The sequence below is a fragment of the Eublepharis macularius genome, chromosome 4 (genome assembly GCF_028583425.1).
Source record: "Eublepharis macularius isolate TG4126 chromosome 4, MPM_Emac_v1.0, whole genome shotgun sequence".
NCBI classification, from domain to species: domain Eukaryota; kingdom Metazoa; phylum Chordata; class Lepidosauria; order Squamata; family Eublepharidae; genus Eublepharis; species Eublepharis macularius.
In genome coordinates this window covers 43829425-43842463 of record NC_072793.1, presented here as the reverse complement: position 1 = coordinate 43842463, position 13039 = coordinate 43829425, and the positions used below count along the sequence as shown (strand labels likewise).

The 13039-nt window shown below is 44.0% G+C and overlaps 1 protein-coding gene across 1 annotated transcript in view; it reads right to left on the bottom strand.

Annotated features, from left to right (window-relative positions):
* The window catches only part of LOC129327452 (protein Wiz-like), an 83666-nt gene that overhangs the window by 32835 nt on the left and 37792 nt on the right, over nt 1-13039 (bottom strand). The window lies entirely within an intron of this gene.

The following is a 13039-nucleotide window of genomic DNA, read 5'->3' as shown; positions in this document are numbered from 1 at the left end:
CACTATAATTACAGTGATCATCTACACTCTGGAAGAAGAGCTGTTTTGTCCAGTTATGGCTTAGATGTCTGTTTCATATATCTATAAATGTTTCTTCCCTACCTACATACTTAAATTCTAACTAGGACAAGTGCAGTCTAAAATTTCCACAATCGTAAATCATCTGTACATGGAAAGGGGGGAGGGAGACCGAAATCTCAAAACTTTTGTTTTGAGAGAACTTGGACTACTCCTTAGTTTAATATCTAATTCAATAGATTTTCATCATGCTTAGGGGGACAGTAAACATTTGTGACACTGAATTTTTTATTTTAATGCAAATTTAGAACAGTTTCAGAAGCAGGGAATTCCTTTTAAGAAGCAAGTTTTCACTCTTTCCTCACAAAACTCTTTTCTCCATGACTAATATTCTCTTTTCCTTACCAATTAAATTTACTAACATCCGTTAATCATATCTAAATCAACTCTTCTTACTGCAGTCCAGGCAATTTCCCCCTCTCAAACTCTTCAGTCTATTCCCCCTCCCCCCCTAGAATAAGTTAATCACATATTACTAAACCAGACAATTATTTTCCTTGGTGCAAATACGGATTTGGGGGAGTTGTATCAGCCCTGTTTATGGCATATGATGCAGGCAGATTATGCTAGAAGCCAAACTGTAGACCTCCTAACTAGTGTCTTGAACTATAGCCACTGTTGACATTTTCAAGTCACAGCTTTTTTCTATCTTGGCACAAATGGCCAGTTATGGTGGTTGTCAACACTCCCATTAAATTCTTTATTCTGTTAGAATACACTAGTAGTTCAAAGATCAAATTCTGTGCCAAAGTATATTTTCATTTTTGTTATACAAAGTTCTAAAAACAAATTGTATGTAACATGCTTTATTAATATCAACCAAAATGACACAAAACAGGGTGCGAAATTTTGAGAACTCTAGAACCCTTATTTAGACCAGATGTTTAAAAAGAGGCACAGTTTCAGGCCACAATCTTGAGGCCATTAGTCTGTTCCTGTTTGGAGAATCATGGGCTGTTTCTATATTGGTTATCTGCCCCTGGTTCAATGCTGATGGGAAGGAGGGTATTTCCTGCTTCCCCACAGCATTGTAGTGTATTTGCATACCTCCAGGGGCTTCCCTAACTCTTCCTTTGCCTGATTTGCTGTAAAGTTTTGGAAAGATTGCAGCGAAGGCTGTGTGGCTTCCATGTTGGTGAGAAATTTCAGAAACTTTTCCTGCCCCTGTCCCTGCAGTGGCCATTTTCTCCCCCTTCCCCCACATACCACCAGAGACGGGCTTTTATTTTGTTTTAATCATAAGTTGAATATTGTTACAGCAATCCATCAATCAAGTTCTCTCAATTCCCAGCTTTCATTTCCTTAAAGTAGAAAAGAGCAACAGTCCAGCAGCACCTATAAGACTAACACTTAATAGAATTTATGGTAGGGCATAAGTTTTCATGAGTCACAGCTCACTTCTTCAGATACAGCTAGAATGTGAGTCCATCTATCCTTGTATCTTAGAGAGCTGAGTGATTGCGAAAACGGAATGATAATAGCTGGTGAATGACAGTAGCAGGTGTGATAGGATAGGATGGAGTATGCAGAGGGGTAGTGGGTGTGAAGAAATCAGCATTGGTAATGAGACCGGAAACTTAGATCTCGATTCAATCCAGGCGGATGCATTGTCTTGAGCTTTGTTATCAGTTGCAATTCAGCAGTCTCTCTTTCTAATCTCCCTTTGAAATTCCTCTGCAAGATAACTGCTACTTTTAGGTCAGCAGTTTTTTTAAAAGGTGTCACAACTCCCTTCCTATCATGTAATTAGATTTTGTGCCTTAAACCCTCTTGTTCTTACACCCTCTGGGTAGATAATGCTGCCACAAGGAATTAAATTCCAAACTAGTTAATTTAATTTTTCCATGTTAGGCTCCTTCATGGTACTATGTGATCCTGAGGATAAGAATGGAATATATAGAAATCATATATACTCTGGGGTGAACAAAAAAAACAAAATAAACTTTGATTATTACATGAAGCGTATTGGTTTCACACTATTTCTTAAGCTTGATGGTTTTGAAGATAGTTATCTGTTCTTAAAGTTTCTTTACATAAGCTCAGTCACAATCTTTAAGAGAATAAACTTTGATTCATTCAGGCCTTTCCACACAGCTTGCCTGATTTTGATAGATTAATCTCTCACTCAGGTATAAACAGACTTTCTCTCTCAGGTGCACACACAGTTTGCCAGACTTAGACAGAATGAATTTTTTTTTCTAAGAAACACACAGTTCTGGCTTCATATAGATTGCCTGATTGAACTAGAATGAGAATCCTTTCAGGCTTCCAGACAGGTTGCCTGCTTTGCCCAGACTGAATATTTTCTCTCAGAACAGTTAACTCCACCCCTAGAGTGCTGCTACTATCCAATCAGATTTCACTCTACTCATGTCTCAATTCTGCCTATACTCTCAGTCATCAACCAATCATCTTACTCACCCACCCCTCTCTTTCACCCCACTTCTTCTTCTGTAACACACCAAGCATTTAAAGAAACACACACAAAATCATTACCGTCTCTAGCCCCCTTATAGTGGAGATATAAGGGGAAAGGCATATCTCTGCAACAAAAAGGGGTTACAGGCAATTTTTAAAAATGAAAGCTGGGAATTTAGAGAACCTGATTGCTGTTATAACAGCATCAGGGCCAGATCTAGGGTTGCCAGTGCCCAGGGCAACCCTAGTCCGACCGCACGTGCACGTGCGCAGCACATGCATGTGCTCATGGTGCTACATGATGACGACATTTCGGTGACATCATCACGCAGGGCAGAGTGGCGAGGCAGCATGTGGGGCTGGGAAGCCACCCGCACCATTCGCCTCTGTGCAGGCGAATGGCGCAGGTGGCCTCGCAGCCCCCCACACTGCCTTTCGCCTGCCCTGCAGGACAGGGGGCGGCCGGCTTGCTGCACATGCCCTGTCCTGCAGGGCAGGAAAAAGGCAGCACGGGGGGCTGCGAGGCCGCCCGCGCCATTCACCTGCCCAGCAGGAAAGGGGGCGCCCGGCCGCCCCCTGTCCTGCAAGGCAGGTGAATGGCTCGGACAGCCGCACTGCCATTTGCCTGCCCTGCAGGACAAGGGGTGCGTGGCAAGCCAGTGCCCCCTGTCCTGCGGGGCAGGCGAAAGGCAGTGCAGGAGGCTGCCCACGCTGCCGCCCGCACGCTCCTGGCAGCTGACAGCTACTCCCAGCGCCCCCTCTCTGGTGGCGCCGGGGCAGACTACCTCCCCTGCCCCCCTCGATCCAGCCCTGAACAGCATAATGACATTCAAATGCTGATCATATAAAAGACGCTGGTGACACAGGAGTGGGGGTAGAGTGGCTGCTGTTGGGAAACTGGGGTAGCAAAAAAATTGGGAAAACCTGCCATTGCAACTGTATTCACAGTTGCAGCAGTAATGGAGAAGCTACACAAAACTTATCCCCATGTAGAAAAAAAACCATACAGTCTTCAGAGGAATTGAAGCACTGGCTAGAGATGGTATCTCAGGCATCCTTGGCCTTGCGACCATCTTCTTGCCTCCAGAATTTTTCATCAGGCTGTATGTTAAAAGAGTTCTGGAGCACCTGAAAGCTTGCATACTGTTTTATATAATTTTGGGTAGGTCATAACAAAGGTTATTACACAGATTTTTGGTTTTGGATTTTTCTGTGGACCAACGAGGCTACTTAGAAATTTGATCTACAATATTCTGAGTAACGCAGCAAACTATGATCCTTAAATGGTAGCCTTTATGTTGCTAGAACCTAAAGACAGTAAGATGTTTTAAGTACAGGCATTATGTTGTCTTCTAGTTTGTTAAAAGCACCTTTAATCCAGAGAAGAACAATGTAAACTGCTTTGGGTCCCCATTAGGGAGAAATGCAGGATACATATGAAGTAAATAGATAAATTATAAAGAAAAAGCCAAACCTGGTACATAAGTGGCAGACACATCAATATTCTTACTGTAATCAGTAGTTCCTGATCAGAACTGACCAGTATCTTGGTATTTTTCAAATGAAACTACAAGGACATTGGAAAGAATACAAAGCCCGTATTAAGTACCCCATGCATTGCATAGATAATGAGAGAGGAGATAGCATAGAATCAGAGAGTATGAAGGGCTGCATACTAACTCAGTAGAGGATTTGCTGAGCAGCATCTGTAATTCAGAGAATGCAGGCAGGAGGAAAGGGAGGTGGCAAGCTTGCTGTCATACATTGTTACAGATGAAAGATCTTATAATATGCAGCTTTAAACGGAGCTACAGCGAGAGAGGAAATGACAAAGCATCAGGGATGGCAGAGGCAACCTAATGATACTGGAGAGCACAGAAAACAGTCCATGCAGTGTAGTGGTCACAGTGACAACTAGGTAATGAAGGTTGGTGGATGATGTTGGGCCTGTAGTTCTCTCTCTGTCTAACCTACCACACAGGGTTGTGGTGAGGATAAAATAGAAAAGCATAACAATGTATACCTCCCATATTTCTTTGGAGGACAGGAGGGATACAAAAGTATTAAACTAATAAGAACGATCAGGAGTTCGAAGGATCTTTCACTTCGAAGAGTAAGAATTGAAAAAGAGCTTGAATTTGCACATTTCACTGTTTGTGGCTGTCATCTGTATGTTCCTATACCTGAATTCCTTCACCTACTGGAAATGTGAATTCTCTGCCGTCCCTGACATTGCCAGTATGTCACACAATAAAGATAAAATTGAATAAAATAAACATCTGAATACAGATTTTAAACTAGCTGTATGCAAGATTTAATATTTAATGCAATTTCCCCCCCTTTCTAAAAAGTTTGTGCTTCCGTGTGTTAGTCGTTCTCTATTCATGACAAACAAAAAGAAAAAAAAGTTCAGTCATTATACAACAATTTTATACCAAGACATGGAAGTACTCCAGACTTTTGTTGCAAGGATGATGAAAATTCAGGCTGATGGGGTAACAATGCTGGATTTTTAAAGAAAGCACCTCAAGGCCAAGTATTCTTTGCCTTTTTAAAAGTATTTTTCAAGACAGCAAAAAAAAAAAATCCGAAATTGATCCCCTGGTGACAAACAGCAGGATCCCATTTGTTCAGGGAAACAGATACCAAGTAGGCTAGTTTCAAAAGCAGGGAAGGTAGAGGTGAATTACAACCTTTATAAAGGATAGACAAAAAAAGTAAATTTTAGTGGCTTTAAATTATCAAGATGCTCAGGGGAGATGTGCATGATCAAGGGGAAAAGGCAGAAGTATAGATATGGAGAAAAGGACAGAGGCAGAGGTAGATCTTAGGAATTCCTTTGTTCACAGGCGCTTCAATATGCTCTATTTTTAGAAACCATCTCCTTTGGAGGAAAAACAGAGTAATTTATCTTCCTTCTGATGAGCATGAAACTGTACTCTGTGCAGAAAGACCTCATTTCTTGAAAATAGCAAGAGATGGAGGAATTGAATGTCTTGATGTTAGCAAGCCAAATTTTACTCGCTATAGTAATCCAACATAAACTCTGCTTCTGAATATTAAGGGGGATGTGCATTTTTAGAAAAAAACAGAGATGCCAGGTTTTCCTCTCAACCAAAACTGCAGGATCAGACATACTATTTATATGTAACTGACAATACATCTCCAAGTTCTATTCAGGAGAATCAGAAGCTTTGTCCAAAAAAAGCAAAAGTTAAAACAATCTAGTTCTAGGGTAATGCAAAAGCACAATATATCCAACACCTAGGTTTCATTTAGTATTCATTAAGAAGCTACGCAAATCGCCTACAGCACTCTTGCATAATATTTTTCAGTGCTTAACAAACTGCTGATTTCTCACACAGTAATTCAGCATACAACCATACCCTGATCAGTCTCGAGCCACTCACGAAATCAATCTAATACAGAGATTCCCAATGTGGCGCTCATGGGCACCATGGTGCTCTCTGATCGATTTCCCAGAGCCTACCAAGTTTTTTCTAAAAAGTGGGCAGTACTAGGTGGGGTTCCTGCCAAGCATGGCTTCTGATTGGGCACTGGAGATCTGATGGGCTATGCAGATTAAAATAACATTGTTCTGGCAGTATTTTATTCCCATCACTTTCTGTCTGTTTATAAAAATTACTGTTCTTTTGAACGTGGTCTTTCTCTGTGTGAGCTCTGTCTCCTGCAGCAGCCATTTTGTGGCTAGCCCCACCTCTTGTGGCAGCCATTTTGTGGTTGCTCCCACTACCCTTTGTCACAATTCCAAAGGTGCCCATAGGCCTAACAAGGTTAGGGACTCTGATCTAATATATAGCTGTGGCTATTTGGAAAAAAAAACCCTGCTGTAATAACCAAAATACTTTCAGGAACTACAATATATCCCAATATTAGGTGTACCATCTTCCTCAAACCAAGAACTCACTTTACTTTGTACTTTATCCATCCATCTCATACTATACCAACTTATTTTCATCTAGTTGCAGTGCAAATCAGTTCTCATTCTACCTCTTCACTATGCTGCTGAAAGTTGTCATGATCTTGCATGATTAGTAATACAAGGTTGGCTTGAATTGCTTTAACTTCATCAAAACTATACTTCACAGTCTTGGATTGTGATGAGATTTAAACACATACAGACATACCATGGAATTGGGGCTTGCAGCTTTTTTAGTACTCTCTTTTAGATTTGCCATCTAGGAGCTGCAGGGATGATGGCGAGTGGGCCACATTAAGCCTTGGGTCAAGAAGATACTAGACAGAGAGGGAAAAGCTTCCCCATACTTAAAGTTGCAGATTCATTTCAACATTGTGGCAAATTTAACAGGATTACAATACCAAAGACAACTTCAAAAAAACTCACTGCTCCCAGGTCTGCAGCACGCTACATGTTTGTTATTGCTTTCCACAGTTGTTCAAACTAAGTTCTGAAGTAATTCTGATGTAATATTTAGCAAGGGATATTGAGAGATATACTGTGATTCTTTTACAAGATTATGTGCTCCAGTAACTGAGAAAAATGGTTGATTTTTAAAAAAAATTATTTAGAAAAAGAAATAAGAAAATAGCAAAATCAATCAAAAATTATTGATTTTTTATAAAATCAAAAGCAGCTGAGCAGGAATGAGATCCTGGCCTACATTCCAACCACTACACTATGTAGTTCCAAATTTAAGATACAAGTGGAGGACCCACAAGGACTTATAGGGGACATCATGTTTTCCTCTCCCTCACTATTTTCCCACCCACCACTCAACCTATCTTTATCTTGCCTCCCCCGCCATCCTGAGCTTTGCCTCCTTCCCTACCTCTGGCAGCCTTTCCCTGGGAAAAGTCTCACCCAGCTCCATGTTGCCAACTGCCAGGCTGGACCAAGTTGCATAGGAGGGAACCAACCTGCAAAGACTTGTGGGGGCATCTCACTTTCCCCTGAATCCCCCTCCATACACTATTTAGGGTTTGCCAACTCCAAGTTGGAAAACTCCTGAAGACTTGAGGGTGAAGCCTGGGGAAGGGGGGGGTTGGGGAGAGTGGGATCTCAGTATGATATAATGGCATAAAGTTCGGTATAATCGTATAATAGCCCTCCAAAGTGGCCATTTTTTTTCTCCAGGGGAACTGATCTCTGTAGTCTGGAGATGAATTGTAATTCCAGGACATTTCTAGGCCTCATCTATAGGTTGGCAACAGTAATACTATTTCCTTTTCTTCTCCTTCTGGCAACCAGCAAAACCTTACCTTTCCCTACTTTCATCTCTCCTTCCTTTCCACCTAATAAACCCATCCTATGCTTTATTCATCCCCCAATCTTTAGCTATATTCATTATTTATTTTATTTATAATCCACCTTTCTCCACAATGGGGACCAAAAAGCAGCTTATATCATTCTCTTCCATTTTATCTTCACAAAGCCCCCATGAAATAGGTTAGGCTGAGAATGTATTTGGCTCAAAATCACTCAGCAAGATTCCCTGGGAGAGTAGAGATATAAAGCTGCATCTTCTAGATCTAGGGTTGCCAGGTGTCCGGTTTTCATCTCAACAGTCCGGTATTTTGTTGGACTATCTGGGGGAAATGGACATAAAATACTGGACACCTGGGGGAAGGGGAAGAGGATGAAGGGGAGGGAAAGGTGAGGTAGGGAAAGGAGCGGCAAAGCATAGAGGAAGCTGACTCACTCACTGCTGCAGAACAGATGAGAGTGGACTTGGCCTGGTGGCCAGCACCACACACAGGTCAAGCCCACAGTTCCCCTGCCTCTCAGCTCCCTGTTAAGCAGCATGCCCCTGGGAAAGTTGGGTTGGCCAGTCCATCTCCCCACTGCTGGTCCCCAGCTATATACAGCCTGGCGAAATGGGGTCTGTGCAGCCTGGCACAATGATGTCATGTCTGGAAGTACCGTGGGCACCTCCCCTGGGTCCAGTTTTTTGGGGGTGACCACCTGGCAACCCTACCTAAATCCTAATCTGAAACTCTAACCACTACATCACACCAGTTATCATATGGTGACTGCTGCTGAACAGCAACAAGTAGCCAGGCCTGAGTGACTCGTGTAAGTCAAGTGGTATCAAGTCATCTGGTGTTTGCTGCTGGCCTTGTCCTGCTGAGTCCTCCCTCAGAGGCCAAAACAGCCCTGGAAAGGGCCCTGCCACTTCCCCCTGCCTTTTACTGACATAAACCAAGGCTTTACCTGGCAATACTGTTGTGCTGTATTGCATAACAGATTATTCCAGGTGCAGCACAATCAAATACTTCACGTGGAGCAGCAAACATGGTAAATAAGAGCAGAACTACAAGTGACAAAAGGCACAGGTTGGACACTTGTCAGCTTCCCTCAAGTTTTGATGGGAAATGTAGGCAGCTTGGTGAAATGTTGGACAAGTGACAGTTGAAAAGTCCATCGGACAGCAGTTGGAGAGCCAAGCTGCAAGACTAGGATGCCTACATTTCCCATCAAAACTTGAGGGAAGCTGACAAGTGTCCAACCTGTGCCTTTTGTCACTTGTAGTTCCGCTCTCACTCTCCTTCAGTGTTGTTTCTGTGCAGGAAAATTATTTGGGGAGGGGAAAAGCATAGGGTTCCTAGGTACCTGCTGGTGGTGGGCAAACTCGTAGTACTTGACCCATTGCTTGTCACCAGCAGGCAACCTGGACAAGTGTGTGTCAGATGCACCCTCTACGGGGCCCGACGACATTATTTCCTAAAAGAATCAGCCATGTGCAAAGCACAGGGAACATTCTCATGCAAAGCACAATGACAATGTCATTGCGTTGACATTGTTAGCGTGCGCGAAGATCCTCAAGCCAGTGAGTGCCAGGTCCTCTCCATCCCTCCAGGAAGGTATGGGGACCTGGCAACCCTAGGGAAGCAGGAGCCCTTCCTTTCCCTATGGTGTCATTCCAAGCCTATTTGGGCTCTTCTTTTTAAAAGCCATGCCCTGCAGCTACTGTGTGGCTGCAGGAAACCAGAGTTGGGTCTTGGGAACTTACTCATACTGACTTCAACATTTTGCTATAAAGATTACTCCAATGCAGTGCAATCCTAAGCATGTTTACTCAGAGCCAAACTATACACTTGAGTTTTTAAATTAGCTGGGTCTAGGTTCCCCAGACCCAACTCTGGTTCCCTGCAGGATCCCCTGCTACTTTCAATGTTGTTTTGAAAACATTTCAGCCTCTTCACAGCTGCAGGTTATTTAAAGCATTTTATATACATTTCAGAAATGAAACAGGAAAGCAATTCAGAATGAAGTCTTTGCCTAGTTTCCAAAACTTCTGTCACTTTCAAGTTTTCTTTTGGTGCAATTCAGGTTCACTGCTCTATGTCCTTTGAAGCTGTTGTGCATTTAAAGTTGTGACCCTTTTATATGGCATTGCCTCTGCAAACCTGAACTATCTGTGCAGATCTTATCTCCTAGTAGGGTTACCAGTCCCCCACTCGAGGCAGGGGATCCTCCGCTCCCACCTTCCACCCTCGCCACAGCTTACCTGGCCACTGAGGGAAAAAGGCAGGCGAACACACTTCTTGGGGCATGTTCCCAGGCAGTGCACCAAAATCAGGCTGCTGCAGGACATGGGAGCGTTCCCAGGGGCAGTACGATGTCTGTGCAATGACATCACCTCCCAGAAGTGACATCATCGCATAGCTCTGGAGCATGTGCACTCCCAAGCACATCAAGAATGGTGAGTGCTGGGTCTCCCACTCTCATCAGGATGGTAAGGGGACTTGGCAATCCTATCTCCAAGGTCCTAGCCACAAATTATCTGTAAGAAGCTGCTTTACTTTTACATAGGGTTGCTGAGTCCCTCTACCCCCGGGGGAGAGGTAGGAGGCCCGGCACCTACCTGTTCTGTTTCCTTCTCACACATGCTACCGGCCTGTGTGAGGACATCACTTCTGGGAAGGGACATCATTGTGCAGGCTGCTGACCACCCTGGGAGTGCTCTGGCGTTCTGCAGGGGAACCGATTCGGCCAAAATTGGGCTGCTACAGAGCGTGGAAGTGCTGCTGTGCTATACAGCAGTTGGATTCAAGCCCAATTCAGCCCAAGTTCGGCTGAATTTGAGCCCACATTGGGCTACTGCAGCACACAGGAGCACTCCTGCGCTCTGCAGTGGCCTGATTTGGGCTAAATTGGGGTGGATTCGGCCAGATTTGGACCCAAATCGGCCCATTCCGGAGCGTAGGAGCACTCCCATACGCCGCAGTGGCCTGATTCAGGTCAGATTCATCCCGAATCAGGCCTGAGTTGGGTTGCTGTGGCACACAGAAACACACCGCACCATCTGGGAGCGTGCCTGGATGACACTTCCTCTCCCCCCCCCCGCCAGCCAGGTAAGTGGGGGCAGGGGGTGGAGGGTGGGAGTGGGGGATCCCCTGCCTTCAGCAGGGGACTGACAACCCTATTTTTACAGAGTAAGCTGGGACTTTTGCAGTGCATACCTTTCAAAGGCAGACTCTCCCTTTCCCTCCTCCTTTCCCCCCTCCACTTGCAGTTGCTGGTTTGCTCTGAGTGAAACATTTCCAGTCTGTTAGTTTTCTGTAAAGAGGTTTGGCTTTTCTTTTCTACTATTTCCCATTTTCCCTTCTCATCCTTTGCCCTCCAACTACCCCCCCCCCCTTTCTCTTTTTTAAAAGAAACTCTGATTTACAGGCTATTAGGAAACTGATTTAAATGTTGTCTGAAATCCCCATTCCTACCTGGATTCAGAGGAAAAAATGAGGTAAGATAGCTGTGTGAAAGTGCCCTATAACTCTACTGTAGGATTGCCAGTTGCCCGATTGGGGTCAAGGGATCTCCCATTCCCACCCCCCACTCACCTGGCCAAAGGGGAATGGGCCTCCAGGGGTGCACTTGTGACGTCATTGTGCAGGCCCCAGGAGGGCTCCTGCGCTTTGCACTGGGCCAGTTTTGGCCCCAAATGTGCACGATGGTCTACTCAAATGTAAAGACTTAAAACACTGGAAGTGTAAAGAGACCTGGCAACCCTGCTCTAAGGGTCTATCTAGATAATCCATCAAAGCATACTTCAACTACTGATTTTAGTCTTCTTAAATTGACAGATGGAATACAAATATTTCAAACAAAGAAACATTTAGCTTTTGGGTGAACCATGTAGTCAGCTACACGGTTAACTATTCCACCTCAGTGGTAGGGTATGGAGTGGAGACAGAAATCACTGGAGCAGTGGTACTTGCAGCAGAGCATTTGAAGATGTGAGAGACTGAGGACTCTCCGTTGTATGAAGGGCTTGGCATATGGCTTTTAGATTTAGGAATTATGGCCTTTCTTATCTTAAGGCCAAACTAAACATTACATGTGAGATGCATAACACAATCTTCCAAAGAAATTTAACTCAAAAGCAGCCGCAGAAGGCTACCAGACTGAATGATGGAATGGTTGAAAGGGGCACTTATCCCACTCAAAATCTCTTAGTACTCATTGTTCCTTCTCATGGGGAGAAAAGCAGCATGGGAAAACAAATTCTGAACAGACGAAACAACCAGAGTGGGAAAAGTTAAGTAACACACATAGCCTCATCTGCTATTCTCCTGATGCTAACAATCTCCCACAGCTGCTTTTCATTAAAGAAAAATGTCAGAAGATTGTTACACACTTCTCCCATATGATGTTTAGTTTGGCCATTATTGATGTTCACAGCTATGAATGAGCATAGGAGTTCACTGGTAACTTCTTTGTTTTTGCCAAAAATCTTTGTCAAAGTTTGTTCTAAGGAGGTAAGTAACCAAAAAAGTTGAAAGAAAAAGCTTTTACATACAAGCGCCAAGACCAACGCAAATAATAAACACCAAAATTGTAAATAAAATTCCAAGAATTTAAACTGTAAGACTAAAATAATATCACTTTGGTTCCATATATATATAAGTATCTTCCCCTAGTGTAGAAATTCTTAAACAACTGCACCCATACACATCGGGTTGTCTTACATGTACAGGCATCTTTAAAATGACCAGATACTGTTCCAATCATCATTATTCACATATAACCAAATCTGTTTTGGCCATGTGGCTAGGGTTACCAAGTCCTCTTACCCTCTCATGGGGCGGTGGGGGGATGCAGCTCTCACCTCTCAGACATCCTCGTGCACGCACTCCTGGTGTGGTGTGATGACATCACTTCTGGGAGTGACATAATTGCACAGGCCCTGGGAGTGCTCCCGGGCTTTTCACCAAGTTGATTTCACCAGGCTGCTCCCCAAATGGGCCAAATCAGGCTGACATAAAGCCCAGGAGCACTCCCGAGGCCTATGTAATGATGTCACTCCTGGGAGTAATGCTGTGCACCGCACCGGGAGGCCCATTCCCGTGCCTTTTCTTCCACTGATCAAGTGAGAAGTAGTGGGGGAAGGAGGCTGGGAGCAGGAGATCCCCTGCCCCCAATGGGGGACTGGCAACCCTACATCAGGCCTTCCTCAGTGGTTGTTGTACACACACCAGAGAGACTTATAAATATGGGACCAGAGTGATAGTTCTAGTTCTTGGAAATTTATTTAAGATTTTGATACTTTACGGGGTGGGG